Here is a 25510-nt window from a genome sequence, read left to right on the forward strand (position 1 = left end):
CCGCAAGCCACAACTACTGAAACTACGTGCCACAACTACTGAAGCCTGCGCGCCTAGAGCCCGTGTTCCGTAACAAGAGAAGCCACCGCAACGAGAAGCCCACGCACCACAACGAAGAGTAGCCCCTGCTCACTGCAACTAGAGAAAAGCCCGCGCACAGCAATGAAGACCCAACGCAGCCCAAATAAATAAATTTATTTATTTAAAAAACAGAAGTGTAAGAAGTAAGCGTTCTCAAGCACAGTTGGTTAGTGGGTATCCTGGTTGTCTTTCGCTTCATAGAAAGCCATGCAAACTTTAACAACATAAAATAATTTTATCATGGATTTTGTGGATCAGAAATTTGGAAAGGGCACAACAGAGGTGGCTCTTCTTTGCTTCATGGTGTCCTTAGCTGGCAGGACTGAAAAGGCAGGGGGTGGCCAGCATCGCTGAGGAACGGGATAGGGCTGGAGAACCCTCTCCAAAACACTTCTTTACTCACTTCCTGGTTCCTGGTCTGAGATGGTGAAAGATCTGGGACCGGCAGCTGGAGCATCACTGTGCAGCCTCTTGCTTGTAGTGGTCCTCATCTAACTGACAGCTCATAGCCTCATGTCCAGAGATCAGCACTGCCCCAAACAGAGAGACTTCTCCGACCCAGAAACGTGGTGGTGGTGGTGTGTTTGGGGGGAGGGGGTGGTAACTGTGGAATAAGAAGTTTCATTTCACTGTGACACGTCATCACTTTAGTATAAAAGATTTACACACATGCACTTGTTTAAGCTTAGAAAGTTTCTGAAAGACTAAAAACTGATGGGAAAATGATTTCTGAGAAGTGAAACTGGGGATGTGGGGAAGGGTCCCTTATGCGCTTTATGCTTTACCTAATACCCTTCTACACTGTTTAATTATTTCTTCATTTATCATGTACACACATTTATTGCAATAAAAAATAGATAAAATCAATAAAAGGGAAAGTTAAGAACAGGACAACTACTTAATTCAGGAAGATTTCTAAGTAACCTGATGGCATGGGTTATAAAGGGGACCTAGGTAATTACACATTTTTATAATCAGAAATCTGAAAACGAGGCATGAATGACACAAAATGACAAGGAAACACTTCAGTTTTTCAGGGGTTGAGTTTCCAGATGGCAGATTTTCCAGGCCAGGTAGCCCTGGCTTTTTAGGTAAAGGAATTTTAAAAGTGCTTTCAATGAGATTAAGTATGAAACCCAGAATGTTTGTTTGTGAGAGCTGGAAGGAACTGGGGGAATTGGCTCTCCCAGCAGGAGCCCCCAAACCTGCTCTCCTCTTTCTTTTCCTTCTTCCCCACTGGCTACTACCCTCTGCCTGTAAAGCCTCAGACTGTGTCCTTTAAAAGTCACCTTCCCTCAAAAACAACATCAAAAAAATCAACCAGCATCAGATGTTATGTATTCAATATTATGATCATACACATGCTAAGAGCGAAATGACACAAACTTTATTCCAGACATGGAAAGAAGATGATGAAAAAAAAAAAAGATGAAATAAACACTGTAGCATGTGGAAAACGTCTTCCAGAGAGTGACTGGGTAAATGTCACTTTACTAATTTTTTGTGATTTCTACAAGCTTTTCAGTTTTAGCTGTAAGGTATGGAATAGCACCTTGCTTGCTACTGGGTGAAGTGCCCGGACTAGCAAAAAAAAAGAAAAAAGAAAAAATAGCATTGGAGGGCTTGTTAGAAATATCGTGCTTCAAGCTCACTAAACCAGATCTGCATTTACCAGAATCCCAGGTCTGCCACAGACCTGGCCACACACTGGAATCACCTCCAGAACTTTAACAATACCGATGCCTGGGTTCCCACCCCAGAAATCCTGATATATTTGGCTGGGGTGAAGCCTGGGCGTTGCGGGTTTTTTTCAAGTCTGATGTGATTCTGTGATTCTGAGACCCAGTACTCTAATTTGGTGGTTCTCAAAGTGTGGGCCCAGAGCCCCCTGGGAACCTGTTCGAAATGCACATTCTCAAGCCCACTCCAGACTTCCTTTCCTGGAGTTTCTGATTCAGCAGGTCTTTGAATCAGCCGGCCAGGCAATTCTGATGCCCACTGAGGTGGGAGAACCCGATAAGGTAGGTCTGGGGAGGGGCCCAAGAATTTATATTTCTTAAAGTTTCCGGGTGCTGCTACCGCTACAGGTCCGAGAAGCACACTCAGAGAATCACCGAAACCTCTGATCTATGGTTTGTCCAGAGCCACGCCTCCAGCCCACTATTGCTTCTCTTCAATGACAAACTTCCCATCTGCTGTTCTTTTCAGGTTTGAGGCCCAGATGACGCTTTTTACTTCTACCTTCTCCAAATATACAGGCGTTAAAAAAAATAAAATACAGTTCAGCACCTCAAACTCAAAATATGTCTCTTTGCTCCAGAAACTACGCACACTAGCTACGCACAGGTGCCCCCGTCCTTCTCAGGCACCGTGTTCTCGTGTGGACCCACTGTCCCACGGGGGCCCCTGTCCTGCTCCTCTTTGAGTTCAGTCGTGGCCTCTCCCAAGAAACCTGCCTCCAGGCTGGAGATCGAAAACTTCTCTAAGGCGCAAAACGACCAGGGTTCTGGGGTCAGCGGCCGTCAGGGGCGGGTGCCCAGTAGCCTCGGCATCTAGCAGAGGGTCGCTTTCGTTTCTAATCTCCTGCCGCGCGTCCTTTTCCCTCCACGTGCAGCGGGCCCATCCACAGCGAGGAGGAGAAAGGGCAAGAGCAGGGGCTGAGGAAAGGGGGATGGAGGTGGTAAAGCGGCAGCTCCCAGCTGGAGAGGGGCGACAGGGACTCTCCCCCCTTAGGTGCCTGCCTGCTGGGTCCTGAACCTTGCTCCCTCCTCCGAGTTCCGGGAGCTCTGAACAGGAATCTGCAAACCTGCTAACCTATTTCACTCCTTTCCCCCGCGGGGCATTGCTCCGGTCCTCGGAGGGGGCGAGTAGGGGTGGGGATTGTCGGGGGATTCGCGGTGGGTGGAGGACGCGGGGCCGCGGCGGGGGGAGGGGAGGTGACAACTGCCCCTCCGGGATTAAGTCCCTCGTAGCCCAGGGTGGTGCCGGAAGCCAGCTCCTGTGGCCCCGGGGAAGGGGTGGTGCTCGTGGGTCCCTGCGAAGCGCCGCTGTCCGCGCGACAACGTAAAGTCGTAGGTGGGCACCCGGGCGGGGCTCCCCCTTGCACAACCTCAACAGCGGCCTGCAGAGTCCGCGCCACCGATCCTCCGCCAGCTGCTCCTGGTGTTGCCCGTGCGCTCGTCTCCCGCTGCCTTAGCTCGCTTTCAACCACAGAGGCTGGACTGGCGCGTCCCTGGTGGCGCAGCGCACTCCGCGGAGCTTCCTGCGCTCGGCCCTGCGGCGCCGAGCGGAGAGACCGGCTGCAGCCGTAGGACCAAGTAAAGCGCGGATCGGAGGTGGGCTCGCCCGGCCGGGTAGGGGCGCTCGGGCGGGCGGCCTCTCGGCGCACCTGCCCCCGGGGCGGGGCGGAGCGGGGCGGGGCGCGCCGGCGCGCAGGTCGCGGGCGCGGACGCTGGAGGGGGCTGTGGCTCTCTTGCTGTCCCCGCGGCTCGGGCTGCGCGGCGCTAGGGCTCCCCCCGCTGAGGGGCCGGCCCAGGCCCGGGGAGGGGCTCGCCTTCCTTCACTTCCCGCTCGCCTGTCTGGAGGCGGCGGGGCCGGCGCGGGCGCAGGGCTGCGGGCGCTCGGCTGGCGCGCGGGGCGGGGACGCGGCCGCCGCCCGCTTTGCGCCGCTCCTCCCCGCGCGAGTGGCGCTCGGCCCGGCGTCGAGGCGGCCATGGCGACCCGGAGCCCGCTCCCCACCCACCCCGCCTGCTCCGCCCTCCCCTCCGCCCCGCGACACCTTTGATGGCTCGGACCTCGGCCGGCCACCGCCAGCCCCGCTCGCGTGTCCGCGCCGCCGCCGCCGCCCCCGCCGCCCGCGGGTATTAATAGCCGAGCGTCCCCGCCGCACGCGCAGCCGGAGCCGCCGCGCCCTCGGCCGCCGGGAGCTCGGAGCTGCGGAGCCCGGAGGCCGGGAGTGGGAGCCGGAGCCGCCTGCGCCGTGGAGGTAGGAGGCGCGCGGCGAACAATGATCCCGGCGGACTGGCGGCAACTTGTGCGAGTCGGGCGCCCGGAGCCGACCGACCGGGGAGCGGGTGGAGGTAGCTGCGTGGCCCGCGGGTCCTGCCCGGAGGAGGGCGCGGCGGGTGGGATCGGGCTTCCCCTACTGAGGCGGGAGAGTCGCCCTCCGGGCCCGGGGCAGCCCGGCAACAATAGCCGGAGCTCGGGGGCCTCCGGGCTGCGCGCCGCCCCTTGCACCCTCCTCTTACCTCCGGCCGGGGACTCGGGCTGCGGGCTCCGCGCGCGTCCCCTCTCGCCTCCCCCGCCCCGCGGCGCCCTTCCCCCTCTTCCTCCCATCCCACCCGGCGCGCTGACAGCGCCGGACGCGGCTTCCGGACCTCCGGCTGCAATCTCGGCCCCTGCGACCGACCGCGGACCGGGGAGGTGGCCTTTGGCGCCGCTGCCACCGCGCTGCCGGGTGCCCCTCCGCTCGCCCACGCTGGCGCGAGGACCCCGGTGGGTGACAAAGAGGAACACGCCCTCTGCCTAAGTTAGATTTTGTCTCTCTTTGCCGCCAACCTTTATGAAGAGCAAAGTTTTTTTTTTCTTCCTTTTTTTGTTTTTTTTAAGCAAAGGACAGAGATTTTTGTGGTGAGCATTTCCAAACAACAACTTCTGATTGTGGTTTTACGATTTAAGTTCCGGAAACTTTAGCTGTGTGATCCTGCTAGACCTTTGAGAGTGTGTGCGTCTGTGTGTGTGTGTGTGTGTGTGTGTGTGTGTGTGTGTGTGTGTGTGTGTTTTGTTTGAGGGGAAAAAAATGAGTTCCCCGTAATCAGTCTGGATGTCGTTTATGGCAGTTGGAGCCCAGCTGGAGTCTGTGCAGGATCCCCCAGAAACGAGGGAGGTGAGGCGCACAAAGAAACGAGGACCCTGGTATCAGATCAGCCCCTTGAGATGTGGAGAGATTGCCTTTCATCTGGAATAGTTTAGCCGGCTCAGCCTGTCTCCGATTCTTCTGGAGTACCATGGTGGCCTCTGGCTGTTTCATTTTATTATTGTTGTTGACGTCTTTCTTGTTAGTTTCCCAGGTTTGACTTGCTCAGCCCCGCCCTCCCCTGTTTCACGGTTCCCCCTTAGCCATGGTTTTTGGGGACCCCCATCTCCCCCACCCAGCAGGCAGGGTCTTCAGCAGAGCCAAACCCCAGCCTAGCAGTGGGTTAGGTTCACTGCGCTTTGCTTGTGGTGACTTGGCCAAGCCCATTCCAGAACATCTTCCAGCATTGTCTTGCTTTTCTTATTCAGTCTAAACAGGACAGAAAGGAGGAAAAAAGGCCTTTTTGGCCCTGGGAGCTTTGGGACATTTGCCTTAAAAATTGTCCTCATTGTTGCCATCAGGCAGGCCCTTCTGAAGTCTCCTGCGTTTGGTTTCTTCCCACATTCCACAGCCTTCCGGCCCGGGTTTACCTTCAGCCTTTCCTGGGGGTTGGTTGGTCTTCTGGGTTTGACAGTTTCTGATGCTCTTCGTGTGGGTTCAGCGTCCACATGGCTCACTTTATATTCCTGCAGCATCGTTCTGCAGCAAGGCACCAATATTGGAGTTACTCCAAGCACAATGAAACGTTTGTGTTTTTAGAATGTCTGGCTAATAGAGCTGCTTCTGGGAAAAATGAAGAGACACATTATTGGCCAGTGGCTGGCTTACTGGGCGAGGTGTTGATGGAAATAGTGAGCTGCTAGCCCAGGGCTTCCCAGAATCTCTTCTTTCTTCTTTGTGGACGAGAAACTTGAAATACTTGGTGATGATATAGCTGTGCTCCATAGGGTCACAGATTCGGTAGCATGCCCCCTGTGAGTTGGGGTGTGGTTTTTCATTTAAGGTGTTCTTCCCCTGTGGGAATCCTGAAGGTAGGTTTATAATGTCCCTTTTCACATAGTTAGTCTTCTTCTGGAATTTTATACAGGGATTGAATTCCTTAGGTCTTAATAGAATACTAATGGTGCTCTGCGGGCCAAATTTACCAAAAGGAGATTTAAAAATCTATCCTAGATAATTTTCTTCTGGTATGTTGCAGTTATGCCATAATTATCTTAAGACCATGAGGAACCTGGGTGAATATTTTTGTTTTGCTTTTTACTTAAGAAACTGTCCAAGGAAATGGTTTTAAGAAGATAAGAATTGAATATAGTATTGAAAGGGTTAGGTTTTTTTTTAAAGTGGGATTCATCCTCTAATATTCATGGAGCTCTAATATTCATAGAAGAGTTTAATTCATTTGGAAAATGATATGTATTTATAAGGAGGGTGCCTGTGATAGACATCAGAAAAGAAAACCTTTTTCCATCCTTGAGGAGGTTAGAGAATGATGGAGAAGACACAGGAGCCCAGTTTTTGCATACTGAACAGTTTAGGAAAGACGGCATTATGGCTTTCCTAGAGGATGAGGAAAGTTGTATGGATTTGTAGGTACTTGGCTAGAGCTTTGACAGCAAAAGCTTTAGTAACTGGCCTTGCTTATTTCAGAGACCAGCCTAGTGAAATGCACTTTCCCCTTGAACTGAAGATGCTACAGACAAGAGAAGGGCTCTTATAATCCCCAAATACAGTCGCTCAAGTCCTTTCTACTTTGGGTGCACAGGTATTCCAAGTGTTGCTTACCATTGCCTGGGAGGGGAGAGGGTGGGCTTTTAAAGGTTCCTGGCGCTGCACCTCTCGTATTATTTGGTACTTTTGATTGAAAGGAGGGCTCTCCAAGCCTGACTATTGAATGGGAAGCGGTGGATCAACTTTTAAAAAAAATTTTTCCTTGCTTTTTAGTGCTTAGAGTTTCTGCTGTGGCCTCACTTCATCATAGGCCCCTCACCCTCTGTTTCCGCCAGGTTACTGCCTTAAGCACTTCCACATGTCTGAGAAGAGCAGAGCCCAACGGTTTCCATTCAAAATTATTTGAAATACTGATTTCACCAGTCCTTTTATGCCAAATGCTGCCTTTGTTTTTAATCAAGAAGCCCCCAGAAACTGTTTATATTGAAGTGGAGAAACTGGCTTTTTATAGGCTGCCCTCCTCCTGGTTTAAGTCAGTTAAAAATGTTTTGCCAAGTGGATACTTTGAGCAGAAGTGGACAGTTGGTACGTATTAAATGTGGGTGCTCTAAGCCTTTGATACTTGTGAAATAAACCAGGGACCATCAGGTACAATGTGCCTTCCCATGCTCAGTGCTGCCTATGAACTCAGGCAGTTTTCTTATTTAATGTGAGATGGAAATCAGACGGCAAGATGGGCAGTTTAATATGGGAATTCATCATTTACACTGAATTAAAATGGTCATATTTGTGCATACATTTTCAAACAGAAGGGCCTCAGGCCAAACTGGATTACCTTTAACTCTCTATTATGTAATATTCCTCACCAAAGAGTAACTCCACTTTACGTGTAGACTTTGGCCTTTTCATAAAGCTATCTTAGAAGACTCATAAATCCAGTATTATATGACTTTCATTTTTTGTTCTCATCATATTAATTCAGGATCTAGTCTAGTGCCTGGCACATAGCAAACCCTTTCTAAATGCTTGTTGAGTGAATAAGTAAACCTAATTTTCATGTCCTTTCAAGTTACTCTTTAAGGTTTTTAAGGGAAATTTGATATCAGCCCTGACAAGTTGTTGTTCTGGGAATTGGAAAATTTGGTATTTGCTTTCATTTCTGTTTTGTTCTAATTTAACAATTTAAGCTAACCTTTAAATTTGGGTATTGTAAAAATATACAGGCTCATTTAAAAAAATCAGACAATAAATGCATGAAGAAGAAAGTAAAACCTACCTGAAAAAATTGGCTTCTGGGATAACTTTCCCTTTCCTTCTTAGACATATATTTTTTAGAAGTTCCATTAGTGAGCATCTCTTGGGGGTAACCTCAGTTTTTGTGTGCCTTTAAATTTGTTCCGGAATGATAAACTACCTGGGCGCGCAATTCTGGATCGTTGATCCTGTATTAATCAACTCTCTTTTGGTTCCATTGTTGTGGTTGCAGTGTCCACTGTCATTTGTAAATTGTCTGTCTTTTCTCTCTGGCTGCTTTTAAGATCCTTTGGAGTGCTGCAGTTTCACTAGGTCTAGATGTAATTTCTCCTTTACTTTTATTCCCCTCTCTCCGCCTCCATCTGCTTCTTTTCCCTCCTCCCTCCCCCTTCCTCCATCATCTTATCAGTGTGTTCCTCTCTGTTGCCCTGTAGTATTTCAGTGTCTGGATGTGCTACAATTTGTTGATCTGGTCACCCTTGGCCACTCTGGCTGTTTCCAGTTTGGGCTGTTCTGAATAAGGCTGCTATGAACATTTGTGAACAAGTCTTTGTGCGGAGATCTGTTTTCCTTTTTATTGCTCGGTCTTATGATAAGTGTATGTTTATGAGAAACTGCCATCTGTTTTTCCAAAGTGTTTGTACCATTTTACATCCTCGCCAGTGACGTATGAGTGTTCCACGTACTGTAATCCTCATGAACACTTGAAATTATCCATCTTTTTCATTGTAGCCGTTCTGGTAGATGTGTAGTGGTATCTCCTTGTGGTTTAATTTTATATTTCCCTGAAAGGGAAATGATAAGTTTTCCTGTGCTTTTTGGCCATTTGTCTATCTTCCTTTGTGCTGTGTCCATTAACACTTCGTTCTTTTTCATTGATTTTTGTCTGATTGTTTTATATAGCTTCTGAGTATAATTGACATACAATAAACTGCATATACTTAGTGTCATCTTATTTTACAATTATAGGAGTTCTGTGTATATTCTATATACAAGTTCATTGTTAGATCTATGTATCATGAATATTTTTACCAGTCTATTTTTTAATCTTTTCCTCTTTTAGTGTTATCTTTTGAAGAGCAGAAGTTATTAGGGAAACATTGTACATGGTCTACTTATTGAACTTATTAAAGGTCAGGGGATTTTTTCAACTTTGGAAAAATAACATTTTTGTGTGTAAGACATAGACTAATATTGCTGTGTTCAAGAGGTCGGACTCCATTTACTTCATGGGGATGGAGCAGTTCTGTTCTTTCCTAACTAAAACTGAGTTGAAAAGACATGAAAATGAAAAAAACAAAAAAACAAACCCTGCTTATTTTGAAAATCTGGGGAAACAAGGTGTTTCAGGTTATGATCAAATAGATTTCTGAAATTCAGAATTGAATTGTTTGTTCTTTTAGCACACAGAAAGATTGTGGAAAATAAATATTTTTGAAATCAATACAAAAAATGGAGCCCTGGGTAAAAGCAAGATGTAACATTCTAAAAAGAGGTTGGGATGGCATACGTAGGTGCTTGTAAAAGGAGTGGAGTTTCCTTATTTTGGCATGAATTATATAGTGTTATTTATGTACTCTCCTCATTTTCTGAACCAGATAACAAGCATTGTTGTCAGGTCAGAAAGTATGTTTTCCTGATTTTTTTTTCTCCTGCCCATAGAAGGTACATAAATATTGCTTGACTTGAATTAAAATTTCTGTAATGACTGCGACAGAAACAGACTCAAAGAAATAGAGAACAGACTGGTTGCCAAGGGGGAGGAGGGTGGGGAAAGGATGGATTGGGAGTTTGAGATGATTAGCAGATGCAAACTATTTTATGTAGGACAGGGAAACAACAAGGGCCTACTGTAGGGCACAGGGAGCTATATTCAATATCCCGTGATAATCCAGAATGGAAAAGAAAAATAAATAAATAAATAAAATTTAAAAATTTGTATAAGGAAAACCCCATGACATTTTAGAATATGGAAGTTAGAGATTGGGATCAAAGGTAACAGGAGTTGGGAGTATAGGTGTTAAAATGTGATGTTGGGCAAGTTATTGGCGCTCTTTTCCTAAAACATCAAGGAAACTTCAGGAGTGCATTTATTTTCCAGTGACAGAATCTTTGACTAATAGCAGTGAAAGTCATCAAACAATTAGTTGCCTCAAGGAATAATAAGAAGGGAGGGGCTCCCGGTTCGATGCCTCAGCTCACAGCGTCACCCAGGTTCTTTCTGTCCTTGCACCCTGCCATCCCAGCTTGTTGCTTTCTGTACTCTGGCTTGTTGCCTAGTGGTTAATTAGGCTGCTGTGGCCTGATTAGCTGTTATGGCGGAGGGCTGCTGCAGCTCCGTGCTTTTTACTCTTACACATTCGGCGTCGTCGGGCCAATAATGGCACAGCCTTCTTCACGCTCCTTTTGTCCTTAAGCAAAGTGCTTCTCAGAAGCCTCCAACATTTGTTGGTCTTTGAAGAAGGATCTGGGGAATATTTCTGTGCTTTGAAAGAGAGACCCAAGGGCTGGACTGAACGTGATGCCTGGGACCACAGCAGCCGAAATTGTGGCTAGCCTTGGGATGAAGGCAAGAGGATGATGGGCTGAAAGATGGAAGCAGAGTTCTGTGATCTTCCTGCACCTGGAGCTTCCTACACTAAATAATAGCTAATTTTGTATACCAAATAACGCAGACCTGGACTTAGTGTAATAAGCCATAAGTTTACCCACTTTGTAATTCTGTTATTGCCATCCAAAGCATCTTGACTGATACATTAATGGAAGACTTTATCTTTCTTTTTAAAAAATATTTTGCCTTCTTTTGTTTTTTGTTTTTTAAATTAAGTATAGTTGACTTACAATGTTAGTTTCAGGCGTACAACATAGTGATTTGATATTTTTATAGATTATGCACCATACAAAGGTTATTTCAGTATTAATGACTATATTCCCAGCGCTATACATTACATCCCTGTGACTTACTTATTATATAACAGGTCGTTTGTGCCTCTTAATCCCCTTCTCCCATTTTGCCCATCGCCCCACCCTCCTCCCCTTTGGCAACCACTAGTTTGCTCTCTGGATCTGTGAATCTGTTTCTGTTTGGTTGTATTTATTCATTTGTTTTTTAGATTCCACATATAAGTGAAAATACAGTATTTATCTTTCTCTGTCTGACCTGTTTCACTTAGCATAATCCCCTCCAGGTCCATCCATGTTGTCACAAATGGCAAGATTTCATTCTTTTTTATGGCTGAGTAATATCCCATCGTGTATATATACTACATTTTCTTTATATATTCATCTGTCAGTGGACATTTAGGTTGTTTCCATGTCTTGGCTATTGTGAATAATGCTGCAGTGAACATAGGGGTGTGTGTATCTTTTTGAATTAGTGTTTTTGTTTTCTTTAAATACCCAGGAGTAGAAATGCTGGATTGTATGATAGTTCTAGTTTTAATTTTTTTTTTTTTTTTTTGCTGTACACGGGCCTCTCACTGTTGTGGCCTCTCCCGTTGCGGAGCACAGGCTCCGGACGCGCAGGCTCAGCGGCCATGGCTCACGGGCCCAGCCGCTCCGCGGCATGTGGGATCTTCCCGAACGGGGGCATGAACCCGTGTCCCCTGCATCGGCAGGCAGACTCTCAACCACTGCGCCACCAGGGAAGCCCTGGTTTTAATTTTTTGAGGAGCCTCCGTGCTGTTTTCCGTAGCGTCTGCACCAATTTACATTCCCACCAACAGTGCTGGACGGTTCCTTTTCTCCACACCCTCTCCAACGCTTGTTATTTCTTGTCTTTTTGATGATAGCCGTTCTGACAGGTTGGAAGATTTGATCTTTCATCTGCCATTTAACATTATCTATGAGAAAGAGTTTATTACTGTTAATTATATGGAAAGTGGCTTAGTTATCACGTCAAGTCACTGTGAGAGATGAACTATTTTTAAGGACTTTACGTATCTGATAATGTGTGCCAGGCTTGTCACTAAGTCTGCATGATTTTCACCTTTTCCTCTTACGATGGCCTTGCAGGACATCTGCTTAGCATTGACCATTTGGAGTTTGGATAACAAGGCATACTTGATGGGAATATTTCATTTCTTTAAGAAAAAAGTGATGGCAGTGCCTACCATTTCTGTCAACCTAGAATGGCGTTTATCTGCATGTTTAATATTGCTCAGGAGATTTTTGAGGCCATTATTTATTTAGTTTTGGCTGCGTTGGGTCTTTGTTGCTGCGCACGGGCTTTCTCTACTTGCGGCGAGCGGGGGCTACTCTTCGTTATGGTGCACGGGCATCTCATTGTGGTGACTTCTCTTGTGGAGCACGGGCTCTAAGCACGTGGGCTTCAGTAGTTGTGGTGCACAGGCTTAGTTGCTCTGCGGCATGTGGGATAGTCCCAGACCAGGGCTTGAACCTGTGTCCCCTGCATTGGCAGGTGGATTCTTAACCACTGCAACACCAGCGAAGTCCCTGTGAGGCCATTATTAATCATAGATTAATATCTTCCTTTATAATCTTGCCGGATCTTTTGGTTGTCTGGCATGAAATCTTACTGAGGGCCAATGTTATTAGAGTGAACTGCTTGGAGATGTCAGGATTTGGGTAAACTAAAGATTTACCGCGTTGGAAAATTAGACACAGATATTTGTGAGCCTGTAAAGAAAAGTTGAATGATTTTATAATAACTGTAATCCAAGCAGATGAATTGAACGGAAAATATCCTGGTGAACAACTTGTAGAATATAGAGCCACAATATTCCTATCTATTTTTATTTAATTGATATGACTTTAAAAAAGAAATCTGGTCCTTCCCCCACCTCTTACTATCAAGATGGTCAACTGACCAGGGTAACTTGCATATTCACTGCTGTTTTATTTTCACTTTATGTAAGGACTTACCAATTCAACAGATATTTATTGAACAGCTGTGTTGAATTACTAGTTACCATTGGTGCCACAAAAACAGGGTGCAGTTCCCTGCTCTCAGAGTGTAGCATCCAGACCAGATTGGAGAATTATCTAGATAATTACAATATAGGGTGGTATGTGACCAGAGCTTTGCAAAAGGTACTGTAATCGTGGAAGTGTTCAGGATAGTAAGACATTGGATTCTGGTTGGAAGTTGCATTTAAGTTGAGCTTTCAATAAAGAAGTGTGTTTTGTTTGTTAGCTTGTTTATTTTAGTGTTCCCTTTGTAGTCTCTTTATTATAGCAGGATTAGAAAAGTATTCACTTATAAAACAGAAAGTAAAACTCCCTTGCAATCCTGCTGGTCAAAATTTATGAAGATTAAGATTTGATTTATTTCCATTTGACTTTTGACATATTCGATATATTCCCAGTTTTTTTCTCTATACAGACAAACATACATTTTTTAAAAATTGGGAGAATGATGCATGTATAATTAGAAGTCACTTTCCCCCCATAACATTGTCTGAGTGTTTTCCATACTGAGTTTTCTTTGAAATGAAAATGTTCAGTGACTATATAATATCCCCCTGTGTAGTTCTACATAATGAACCTAACGTTGCCCTTTATCGGTCATTTCTTCTGCTTGCAGTATTTGGCTGCAGTGACGATCTGTACATAAATCTGTGGAAAAGAGGGTCTCTTGTTGCAAGGGACAGACATCCACCTTGAGTCATAGGAAGCAGAATAGGGGAATTTCGTAGCTCTCAATTCCAACCTCAGAAAGGGCAGAGGTGGGTCATCTCAGGAAGGGAGACCTGGGTGCAAAGGCTCCAGCCACCTGTGGGGTTGCCCTCACAATGCCCTGCTTTTTCGCTAGGGATTGGCTTCATTTTCCTGGTTCTCTCCACTGCCACTTCGGGACAGTTTGCTGGTGATGGTGGCGCTGTCCTGCATGTTGCAGGAAGGACAGCATCCACGGCCCCGCCTTGAAAGTCAAGCGGTCCTTCAGTCATGCTGACAGCGTCACGCGTGTTCCATTCCCCGGGACAAAGCATTCATGCCGCTCCTGCTGTGATCGAGAATCACCTAGCTGGAGTTTGAACCCCCATCTCCACCCCTTCAGGGAAGGACTGCTGTTTAGCCCAGATGAAGGGCCCCTCTTGTGATGGGTGTGTGTGTGTGGGTGGGTGGGGGGGTGTACAAGGATGGGGTGAGGGTGGGGAACAGCAGCCTTTATGGGTAGGATTGACAGGCAAAAATAAGGGGAAAAAACTTCCTGGGAGAGGGATCAGAAAGGAAGGAAGGGCAGAGATAGGAAGGAAAGGCCTCGGTCCACCACCATCCAGGGCTGTGCTGAAGCTTGCGGGTCCCCATCACGTAAAGGTTGATGTCTGAGCCCCGAGAGCAGCAGTTCTAACCTAATGTTCCCTTGTGAGAGGCGTCATAGTGATTTGTCCCTGATTAGACTTTATCCCCAAACAACCTTCCTCTCGCTTGTGTTCAGACACACCTTCTGGAATGGGAGGAAAGGGGTAGAAATCGATCAAGCTTGCTCGGTGTGGGTTTACAGCAAAGCTGTTCCCTGCAGAAGCCCACCAGGTAGGCTGGGTTGGGAGGTGTGCCTGTGCGTTACTTTCTCCTCACTTGTGACGACTCCTTACGTGCCCCCTTTCTCTGTTGTTGGTCAGAAGCACTTAGGGAGCAAAGGTGTTAGTTCGTGGCAGCCCTAATCAGTCCCCAGCAAACAGGGCTGTTTCAGGACAACCATATGCTGAGAGGGAAGATACCCATTTGTGACACAGCCAAGCCACGCCCATTTTTCACATTCCCTGTCAAAGCAATGTCTGTGTCTCAGCTCCGTTGGCTCACCTTTTGAGGTAATCCACAGAAGCGTTGGGGAAGCTGACTGATGCATAACTGGTTTTATACATAGAGTATCTCACATCGTTAGTTATTTACTCTCCCATGTATGAATTTTGCCTTTTTCCCCAGAGTTAGTTTCTGGAGGTCAGGGGCCATGTCTCAAACTTCTATTGTATCTGTCTAGGTTCTTAGAAAAGAGCCTTTCTTTGATGGATTAATGAAAATCTTATCATAGGATCTTAGGCAGCTAGAAGGTCACAACTCATTAGATTCTCAATAACTCTTCACAAGCTAGAAAGAATGAAAGTGATCTATCTCACTTTAAACAAAGATCTGTCAAGCACCTTTTATCCGGAGGGCACGGTTCTTGAGATTCACGTCGGTGAACAAAACAGGCCGAAAAATCCTCGTCTTCAAGGGGATCATATATTTTTCAGGGTCCAAACTGAGACATTTTTGACCCTGAAGGGTGCCAACTCCACGGGCTGCCGGAACAAGAGGCGTCTAAGTGGGTGGTCACCCTCGTGCTCAGAGAGTGGCCCAAAGTGGGGGGCTGATTTTTCCCAGAGACTGTCAGACTGCCTTTGGGACAGTCTGGGGACAGATACAGTTAATCTCCTGCGACTTCAGGGATGAGCCCCAACATTTACTCACCTGGCACATGTTTACTGAGAACCTGTGAGGTTGTATCAATGTTCTCCTAAAAGATTGTTTGCTCCCGGGCAAGACTCTTCATAGGGACATGCAAGTGGGAGATGTGTCCTCACCTGTCGAGGAAGATAATGAATGGCATTGCTCGAGAGATGGTGGACTCCTGAGAGACACATCACAGATTCCAAGTAACTTGCTTGCAGGTGTCCTTTTGATCAGCGTTTTTTTTTTTTTTTTTTTTTAGATTTGGAAATCAACAGGGCTCTAGGCCCTGAAGGTGATTTAACAGATATATTTCTTTTTAAGGGAAAAAGGAATTGAAAATGTTTTGGAAGGAAAGCATATGTGCATTAATAAAATAAAAAAATGATATACAGTAAAAGTGACTCTTTCCCCCCCGTGTACTGTGCTGTGAGTTTTACCATGTGTACTGATTTGTATGACCAACACCACAATCAAGATATGGAACATTTTCAGCAGCTCAAAAAATTCCCGTTTGTTGTTTCTGTGTGTCACCCTCCTCTGTCCCCTGCCCCAGCCCCTGTTAACCGCTGATCTTCGCTCTGTCACTGTTTGTTCTTTTCCAGAATGTCTCATAAGTGGAATCACGGAGTATGCAACCTTTCGAGACTGGCTTCTTTCACTCACACAAATGTCTCTGAGATTCTTCTAAGTTGTTGTGACCATCATTCTTTCCCTTCTGTGGCTGAGTTGTATTCCATTGTGTGGATGTACCACAGTTTGTATGGCCATTCAGTTGTTGAAGGACATTCGGGTTGTTTCCAGTTTGGGGCAGTTGTGAATAGAATGGCTATGAACGTACAGCTGGTGGAAACTGTCACACGCAGGTTTTGATGTGGGCGTGATTTCTCAGGGGCAGAGATCCAGAAGTGGGGTCTTCGCCAGCACTTGATGTTGTCAACACTTTTTATTGTAGCCATTTTAATAGGTGTTTAGTGCTGTGTCAGCAAGGCTGTTTATTTATTTATTTATTTTGAAATATGCTAAGAAAACACCTGTACAAGGGGCTTATCCAAAGATAGGACTAAATCATTTCCTGGACTACCTAGCAGAGGCTTCATGAACTCTGTTAGCTGCCCGTTTTTTGAAGGGGTAGATCAAAAAGAGCAATTGTGTATATAGAGTCTGTAACAATGCCAGCAAGAAATAGATGTAAATAACATGTCCTGTAGATACTTGTCTCAGAGACCTGATAGGGTGTATGGGTTTGATGTCAGTATCTTGTTAATTCTCTATATGAATATACAGTGAAAGTGGTTAAGAGATAAAATTACAGAAGCAGCTGAAAGGCATTATAGACGTGGAGGAAAGAACACAGGCTTCAGGACATGTACTAGTTGTCTATTGCTGTGTGACAGATTCCTCCCAAATTGAGTGACTTATGTCAATAGTAAATATTGTCTTTCACAGCTTCTCTCGGCCAGGACTCTGGGAGTGGCTTAGAAGGGCAGCTCTGACTTGGTTATTTGTAGTAAAGATGTCAGCTGGGGTGGTAGGATCTGTTTCCAAGGAAGCCCTTAGGCTCCTCGGGCAGGCTGCTTGAATGTCCTCACAGCATGGCAGCTAGATTCTCCCAGAGTGAGTAATTTATGAGGAGACCAAGATAGAAACTGTCATGATCTAGGCTGTGAAGTCCTACTGTGTCACTTCCAGATTCTGGGTCACACAGACCAGTCCTGATTCAGTGGGAGGTGACTACCCAAAAGCGTGGATGCCAGGCGGCAAGGACCGCTGGGAACCATCTTGGAAGCTGGCTACCACGGGACTTGAGGGACCTGTGTTCAAATCCCCGCTGGCCACTCAAAAGCTGTGTGGCCTAGAGCAAGGCATGTCATTTCTGAATCCTACTTTCCTCTCTTATTTTAAAAATGGAGGTAATAATACCTACTGAATAATAATTACTGAGATACAAATCATGGATTCTAAATAAATTGCTTGTCAAAGGCTTGGTGGTCAGCATTTGTTAAGATTTGGAATTTTGGAAATTTGGGATTTCTTTTGGGAATTGAAGATAATATCTAAAAAGGGATTGTCTGTCAGTTTGTAAAAGGCTCGTGACATAGCAGGTGTTATTTGTATTATTAAACCATGAACTTTGAATCTTAACTGCAGAACCTGTCAACAAATGAACACATTAAGTAACGACATTCTTTTTAGCAAAGGTATTGGTCACAGCTCCATTCACTTTTAGATTCTGTATTTTTTTCTATATATATGTATTTTTTCTTCCTTTCTTGAAAGGGGAAAGCCAGTTGTTGTGAATTAGCAAAGACCAAATTCCTCCTCTAATCTGGTTCTCAGGTCTTTACTTTTAATAATACCCCCCAAATAAGAAATATGTTGTTTGCGGTCTGTTGTATCGTGCTAGAGGAACTCAGAGAGACATTATGGATGAGTTTGGAGATGTCTGGAGAGCAGGTAAGAAGCATCAGCTCACTGCATCCTCTTTATAGAGTGTTTAGAAAATGCTTACTTGTAAAAGTAATTTTAAAATACATAAAGCAGCCCCATTTGACTTTATCGGAACAGCTCAGAAAGCATTCCCTTTTGAAGTGATTGTGATGTGGGATAATGTAACTCTGCCTGTTTTGCTGTAACTGAGAAGCAGCATGGCTGAAAGAAATCGGGCGTCTTGGCCCCATTTTCTTTCCCCGCCTCCTCTATTTCACTCCTCCCCTTGACATGCCGCTATCCGCCTCCCCCCCCCATGTGCCGTTCCTTTATTTATTTATTTAATTTTTGGCTGCGTTGGGTCTTCGTTGCTGCGCGCGGGCTTTCTCTAGTCGCGGCGATGGGTGGCTACTCTTCGTTGCGGTGCTCGGGCTTCTCATTGCGGTGGCTTCTCTTGTTGTGGAGCATGGGCTCTAGGCGCGCGAGCTTCAGTAGTTGTGGCTCGTGGGCTCTAGAGCGCAGGCTCAGTAGTTGTGGCGCACGGGCTTAGTTGCTCCAGGGCTCTTCCGGACCAGGGCTCGATCCCTTGTCCCCTGCATTGGCAGGCGGATTCTTAACCACTGCGCCACCAGGGAAGTCCCTGTGCCATTCTTAATACAAACCACAGGAGCCCTCGTCCCTCACATCCCCCCATATGTACACCTGCCGCTTCCTCTGCTTGGTATGTGAGAGCTTTCCACCCAGTCCCTGCCCACTCCCTTCCAGAAGCTTTTCCGAAGGCTAAGATCTACTCTGGGGGGGTGCTGACATCGACGCTCTGTGTTTATACCTCTGTGTTTTTTCTCTTCCCCACTCCTTTTATTTGTTGAGCACCAACTTGCATTGAGCACTTCTAAGTCCCAGGCTGAATTCTAAGGCTTTATGTATACAAAGTCATTTGATCATCCCAACCATCCTAATTTTTATTTTATTTTTTTTTGCGGTACGCAGGCCTCTCACTGTTGTGGCCTCTCCCGCTGCGGAGCACAGGCTCTGGACGCACAGGCTCAGCAGCCATGGCTCACGGGCCTAGCCGCTCCGTGGCACGTGGGATCTTCCCGGACCGGGGCTCGAATCCGTGTCCCCTGCATCGGCAGGTGGACTCTCAACCACTGCGCCACCAGGGAAGCCCCCATCCTAATTTTTAGTCCACATTTTATATAAGAGGAAACTGTGGCACAAAGAGGCTAAATGACTTGCTGAAGGTCACATAGTTTATTATTGGAGAAAGCTTTGGAAGTCTTTTCCCGTTTATTGCGAGCAACTTCTTCTGAAGTATTTTACACCTTCCACTTTCCTAGTGCCTGGTAAAGTGCCCAGAACATAGTAGGTACCCAGTAAATATTTGCTGAAGCTTAACTCTCTTAAGAGGCAAACTTTGTCTCAAATAATTTCTTTCCATTTCTTTGTAAAATGTAGTCACCCTTGACCTTCTACAGGATGATGAGGTTCTAAGGTTCTGAGCTTACTTCCAGTGTTCTTCATTCACCCTCTTTTTTCTGGGGGTAACTTACCTCTTTTGGGATTATACTCTTAGTTTGTTACTTAAGAGATAACCGCATATGTTTAAAATTCTGTATAAGATGCATGTGTTTATATGCATTGAGAAAAGGGTGTTTTACCTGTGGTGTTCTTTGGATAGGAATAATGTGAGTGGTTTTTATTTTTTCCTTTGAACTTTTCTGTGTTTTGTAAATTTCCTACAGTGAATTTTTATTGTTTTTATAATTAGCCAGCCATGTTATTTAACGTGAGAAAAGTAAACTGTTTCTCAGAGGTGGAAGAAAAGAAAAACCTGTTCAGATTTTTTCCTGCAAAGCCTGGTCCCATATGTAAACAGTCATCTGAGACATACTTGGGCATTGCAAATCTTTCCCTGCTGTGTTATTGAAACCACCTACTTGAAGATCACTTTCTTCTTCCTAGTGTTTCCAAGGCACCTGACAGTAATATAGATGCTCGTGACACTTGGGTGAGAGATGGTGGTCTAGGGGAGATGGTTATCAAAAGGTATTTTTAAATTTCTGGGTTGGAAGTTCAAGGTTGCCTGGGGTCTGTGGTTCAGATCAGTGGAATGCCTTTGTTTTGGAGGTAGAGTAATTCATAAACATGAACTCAGACTCTAGGTACCGTTTGAGAATAGTAAGTCCAAGGTAACATAAATAAATCTCAGAGTTGGCGTTATCAGGTCCAAAGTTGGTGGTGAGGCTCAAGGCCTGTGGCAGGGGAACAGTGGCTTCTCCCAGGCTGGTAGGTAAATTAGCAAGGACTGCAGGGAATAAGAAATTGCCCTGGTGGTTTGATTCCTTTTATTTAAAAAAAATGGCTGTGCTTTGCTGTAGGAGGACGAATCTGAGAAATGCAGAAGTTGTTTGTCTACTTGTCGTGCCATGCTGTTTGGGTACCACTTGCCTGTTTATCCTGAGGAGCTAACCAGGGTGGGCATCGTCCTAGTTTTTCATTCCCACTTGCTCTCTTCCCCCGGCATAATTCAGCGCTAGGAATGGCCCTTAGTTCTACCAACTGAAGACACAGTAAGAAAACCCTGTCTTCAGGGTGACGGTAGGGAAAACCCAATATCCCTCAAAAGCCTTCCCCTGAAAGCTGCTTGAAAGTCTCCTGCATGGGCTAGAAGGACAAACAGCACATAGGAATCATGTCCGGCTTCTCCTTGGAGTCAGGATCCTGGCTGCCAGTTTTGTAGCAGGTACTATGCTAGACAGTGTGCTTGTACTTTGCACGTATGTTTATTTGGTCATTTACTCAACGAGGAAGGTATTATCTCCATTTTACAGAAGAGGAAGCTGAGACTTAGATTATTGGGTAGCGTGCCCACGGTCACACAGCTAATCAGTGAAATCAGGCTTTCCTCAAATCCATGCTCTTCTTTGTGGCTCAGTTAGGGATGGTCTCCCAGCACAGCTGTACCCAAGCACACCAGACTAGGGCGGCGTGAGCTGGATCCTGCAAGTTCAGGATCAGACCCTGCCTTTATTTACAAGTGTGTTATTTTGTTCATTGTGAACTTTAAAAAGTTACTTTTGATTTTCAAAAAATTCGTTAAAAACGATTATCTTAGTAATTGTGTGTTTTGGCACCCCCTTCAATTTTGCATGCAAGGCCGGGGCCTCACTTACCTCACACAGGCCCCGGGCAGCGAGCAGTTCTGGAGACAGAATGCGGACAGTCTGATGAGCCCACAGAGGAGTTCAGCTTCCTTTGCGGCCCTGTGATACTATTTTATTTTCCCTTTCAAGGCATTTTAGTCACCAGTCTCAAAGACCAGTCTAGGCCCCAACTTTGCAGATGTTCTTCTGTCTCTGCTGGACACAGTGGCTGGTACCCGAGGTCACTTACTGAAGCTCAGCTTTGAGAAACGGAAGCCCAGGCCTGATGAAAGCCCGTTAGTTTCGCGGAGGCTGATGTTTGGGGAGCTGGCGTGGGAAGGAGATCTGTTTTCAGATTGAAGCTACATAATAAAGGAGCTGTGCCATGAGGCTTTCCCCAGCGCCGATGCCAGCCTGGCAGGTGGATGCCATAGCTCTGACGGCAGGGCCTGTGCGGGTCAGGGCTGTGAGCGGGCCAGCCCGATGCAGGGGGGTGGCTGCCCGCCTGTCCCCGGCGTGGCTTGCGGAATGGCTTAGGTGGCCTCAATGGATCACAGGCCTGGCCTAATGTATTTCACATGGGAATCGGCTGTGTTTCATGGAGTCTTTTTTTTTCTTCTTAATAAAACATTTAAAAATAACCTTGTTTCTCGTGCGTGTGCACGTGCCTTTTTTTTATATTCCATGACGAACTTATTTTACTGAAGTACAGTTGATTCACAATGTTGTGTTAATTTCTGCTGTACAGCAAAGTGATTCAGTTATACATATACATATATATATATATACATTCTTTTTCATATTCTTTTCCCGCTTGTCTTTTTTTAAGAGTTTTTTTTTTTTTTTTTTTTTTTTTTTTGGCGTTACGCGGGCCTCTCACTGCTGTGGCCTCTCCCGTTGTGGAGCACAGGCTCCGGACGCGCAGGCTCAGCGGCCATGGCCCACGGGCCCAGCCGCTCTGCAGCATGTGGGATCTTCCCGGACCGGGGCACGAACCCGCGTCCCCTGCATCGGCAGGCGGACTCTCAACCACTGCGCCATCAGGGAAGCCCCCGCTTGTCTTTTTTTAATTGCAGAAATAACAGGATCATGGTGGAAACTTTGAAAAGTGAAGAAAAGCAGTCTGGCAACGCACACACATATACACACCCTCACACACAGATACGGTTCTCTTCTTCATATTGACCTTACATAATTTTCTTTCGTTTCCTTAATTAAAAAAAAAACAAACAGCTTATTATTATTATTATTTTTGTCTGTACGCGGGCCTCTCACTGCTGCGGCCTCTCCCGTTGTGGAGCACAGGCTCCGGACGCGCAGGCTCAGCGGCCATGGCTCACGGGCCCAGCCGCTCCGCGGCATGTGGGATCTTCCCGGACCGGGGCACGAACCCGCGTCCCCTGCATCGGCAGGTGGACTCTCAACCACTGTGCCACCAGGGAAGCCCAAAACAGCTTATTTTGAGAGCAGTTTGAGGTCCACAGCAGAATGGAGTGGAAAGCACAGAGTTCCCGTATACCTACTGCTCGGCCCCTCCCCGCTTCCCCCATTACTAGCATCAGGCATTTTCCTTAACTTTTAGATTTTTTTTCCTATGTTTAATTTTTTTCAACTTTATAATACATTGTACACATGTTTTGTGAATTTTGCCCCCCTAATGTTGCTTCAGTAGTCCTTAAATTAACGTGATTAAGGGCAAAGTTCTCATGAGGTCACTTCCTGTTGACCTTTCCTCAAAGGAATGCAGCTGAGCTCACAGTGGGGGGGGGGGTGGACCCGATTGACCTGCCCTTTGAATATTCATCATGTGGAGATTTCCCAGACTGTCCTTAGAAGGATGTAGGGGCGATGAAGACTCACTGCTCCCGCCTCTCTTATCGCTGGATTTTTTTTCCTCATGGCATTTGTGGGAAGGGGTTTGGGATCTACTTTCTGTTAGAAGTGTGTAGCCTTCCTCGTGAGTTAGGAAATAGAACCATAGCAGGAGTGTTTCCAGAACAGTCTTGACTGTTAAAGGAAACACCTAACTCTGAGGGATGCTTCTGGTAGTGAACGCTGCCGTGAGGCTTTCCTGCTTGCCAGCTTGGGGGTCGCAAAGTGGTGCAGGGTTTCCAGGGGAGGGCGTGGGTGAGAGCTGGGAACACGGCTGCCTTCTTAGTGGTGTGTGCTGGGAAAAAAGCCACCTTTCCCTTGTGTACCTGTAGACACTGGTTTATTTTGTTCACTTCTCTTCAACTACTGCCTAGCACAGGCTGTGGCCATTGTCAGCGGCCATTAAATCTTTGTCGAATGAAGGAAAATGAGACCCCCTTTGGGGCCTTCTTGGTAAAATGAGTTGAACCTCTCAAAACTGAGCCGACCTTCTCACCAGCTGTTTGGCCCCCATGGTCTGTGAAAGCCTTGAATTGATAGTCACACACTGATGGCAAATCTAAGTTGATTCATCACCCTGCCCTCCAACACTGTCTACTTTCGAGAACCTGTCCCTTAGCTTCTGGACTTGCTTTCAGGCTCTCTCAGGCACAGCCCCGATTAGCCTCTTGAGAAGTTAGAGATTCTTAATGTTCTGTGAATGGCTGAGATACCTTGCAACCTTGTCAGGAGCTTGACAACAAATGCCCATTTAGAGGAAAAAAGGACTTGTTTGGGGGCCATGAGATCCTACGTTAGTGGCCTGTAAATTAAACCTAGCATGGCCTTTTCCAGTACTTCTGATTACCCCACTTCAGCTGAATTCTGAGTAAATTACTGGATGGCTAGAGTCTATGAGTAATGCCGTTGGTACCAACTCCAGTACATAGTCTTACTTTCAGTGAACAATACTTATACCTAATCATATTTAAGACTGTGTGGGAGAGGAGGGAAAGAAAGGATGAGGAAACTGGCATATGGGTATTTTGCCTCTATTAATATTTGTTGATTGGCTGGCTACCTGGGCCGATTTCTTTTTTGTAAATAAGTTCATTTATATCATTTTTTTGAGGAGTGTCATTTGTCCTAACCATACAGAGGTTGGTTGAATATCTGGACTCTGTTTACTAGACACCCGCTGGGCAGCATTACTGGGACTCTTGTTTTTGTGGAAAAGGACATTTTAATTTGAGACTGAAAGAGCCAGAAAGTCTGGGTTGCTCTTGGTGGGTTTATGCTGAAGTTTCTTGATTTTTCCTAACTGAATCTCTTGACTCTTTTGATTTTTGTCTGATTACACAACAGAGTGACACATCTGTGTCACCTTTTTTTTTTTTTTTTTTGCGGTACGCGGGCCTCTCACTGCTGTGACCTCTCCCGCTGTGGAGCACAGGCTCCGGACGCGCAGGCCCAGCGGCCATGGCTCACGGGCCCAGCCGCTCCGCGGCACGTGGGATCCTCCCGGACCGGGGCACGAACCCATGTCTCCTGCATTGGCAGGCGGACTCTCAACCACTGTGCCGCCAGGGAAGCCCTGTGTCACCTTTATATGCACTTTTACCTACTGCTGTGAGTCCAGTGGAGGTGTCATTCATCTTTAGAGAGCTTAGGTTTTTGTTTAATATGAAACAAGCTCGTATTCTTAATTGTTTTAAGAATTACAGAGCATCCTTCACTGCTGTTGTTTTAGCTTTCTCCTCTGTCATCTGCTGTGCATTTTTGTATGAAAGGAAAGTCTCTTTGTCTTTCCGAAATAGAGCCAGTCTGGCAGGCCAAGAGGTTCAGCACTTAGAATTGTCCAAAGTGAATGATATGATTCTTCCTTTAATCCTATCATTCACCCTCAAAATACTATGAAGTTTAGTTTGATTTAAAAGTCTTTGTTTTGAATTTGAAAAAGAATAGATGTATGTATGTGTATAACTGAATCACTTTACACCTGAAGCTAACACAACATTGTAAATTAACTATATTTAATAAATAAAAGATGGTTAAAAAAATAGACTCCAAAAAAGAATATAGTTGATTTACAATGTTGTGTTAGTTTCAGGTGTACAGCAGAGTGATTCAGATATATACATATGTATACTTTTTCAGATTCTTTTCCATTACAGGTTATCACAAGACATTGAATATAGTTCCCTGTGCTATACAGTAGGTTGTTGTTGGTTATCTGTCTTATATACATTAGTGTGTAAATGCTAATCCCGAACTCCTAATTTACTCCCTTCTCCCCCAACACTATCCCCTCTGGTAACGATAAGTTTGTTTTCTGCATCCGTAAGTCTATTTCTTTTTTGTAAATAAGTTCATTTATATCATTTTTTAAAGATTCCACATATAAGCGGTACCATATATTTGTCTTTCTCTGTCTGACTTCATTTAGTATGATGATCTCTAGGTCCAACCATGTTGCTGCAAATGGCATTATTTCATTCTTTTTTATGGCTGAGTAATATTCCATTGTATATATGTACCACATCTGTATCCATTCATCTGTTGATGGACACTTAGGTGCTTCCATGTCTTGGCTGTTGTGAACAGTGCTGCTGTGAACATTGGGGCGCATGTTTGAGTCTATTTTTGAACTAGTTATTTGTCTTTTTAAAAATTGTACTGTAATTTGGCATATTATGCAGATATTAAAGGAAGTGAAACATTTTTGGGGAAGCAATATCAGTGCTTTAAGACAAATTGTAACACTTGGAGTGGGTATTGTGAGCATGTGGTCCACACGTGGACCAACAGGCTTTGGTTTTCAACCCCACTAATT

The 25510-nt window shown here is 45.8% G+C and overlaps 1 protein-coding gene and 1 long non-coding RNA gene across 3 annotated transcripts in view; one reads left to right on the forward strand and one right to left on the reverse strand.

Moving 5' to 3' along the window:
• Positions 1 to 223: 223 nt before the first annotated feature.
• LOC132508827 (uncharacterized) lies at positions 224 to 3615 on the reverse strand. The gene is made up of 3 exons (XR_009536787.1): positions 3191 to 3615; positions 2413 to 2738; positions 224 to 685 (listed from the first exon to the last, which is right to left on the reverse strand). It is a non-coding gene; the product is annotated as an uncharacterized LOC132508827 (long non-coding RNA).
• A 296-nt stretch (positions 3616 to 3911) lies between these two features.
• The window catches only part of FARP1 (FERM, ARH/RhoGEF and pleckstrin domain protein 1), a 290364-nt gene continuing 268765 nt past the window's right edge, over positions 3912 to 25510 (forward strand). The window contains exon 1 of one of the 2 annotated variants that reach the window (XM_060129027.1): positions 3912 to 4066. The gene's annotated coding sequence lies outside the window, so the exon portion shown is untranslated. Of the gene's footprint in view, positions 4067 to 4142; positions 4161 to 25510 lie in introns of those variants that run through there. The other variant, XM_060129028.1, reaches the window with a different exon arrangement.

The sequence above is a fragment of the Lagenorhynchus albirostris genome, chromosome 18 (genome assembly GCF_949774975.1).
Source record: "Lagenorhynchus albirostris chromosome 18, mLagAlb1.1, whole genome shotgun sequence".
Lineage (NCBI taxonomy): Eukaryota > Metazoa > Chordata > Mammalia > Artiodactyla > Delphinidae > Lagenorhynchus > Lagenorhynchus albirostris.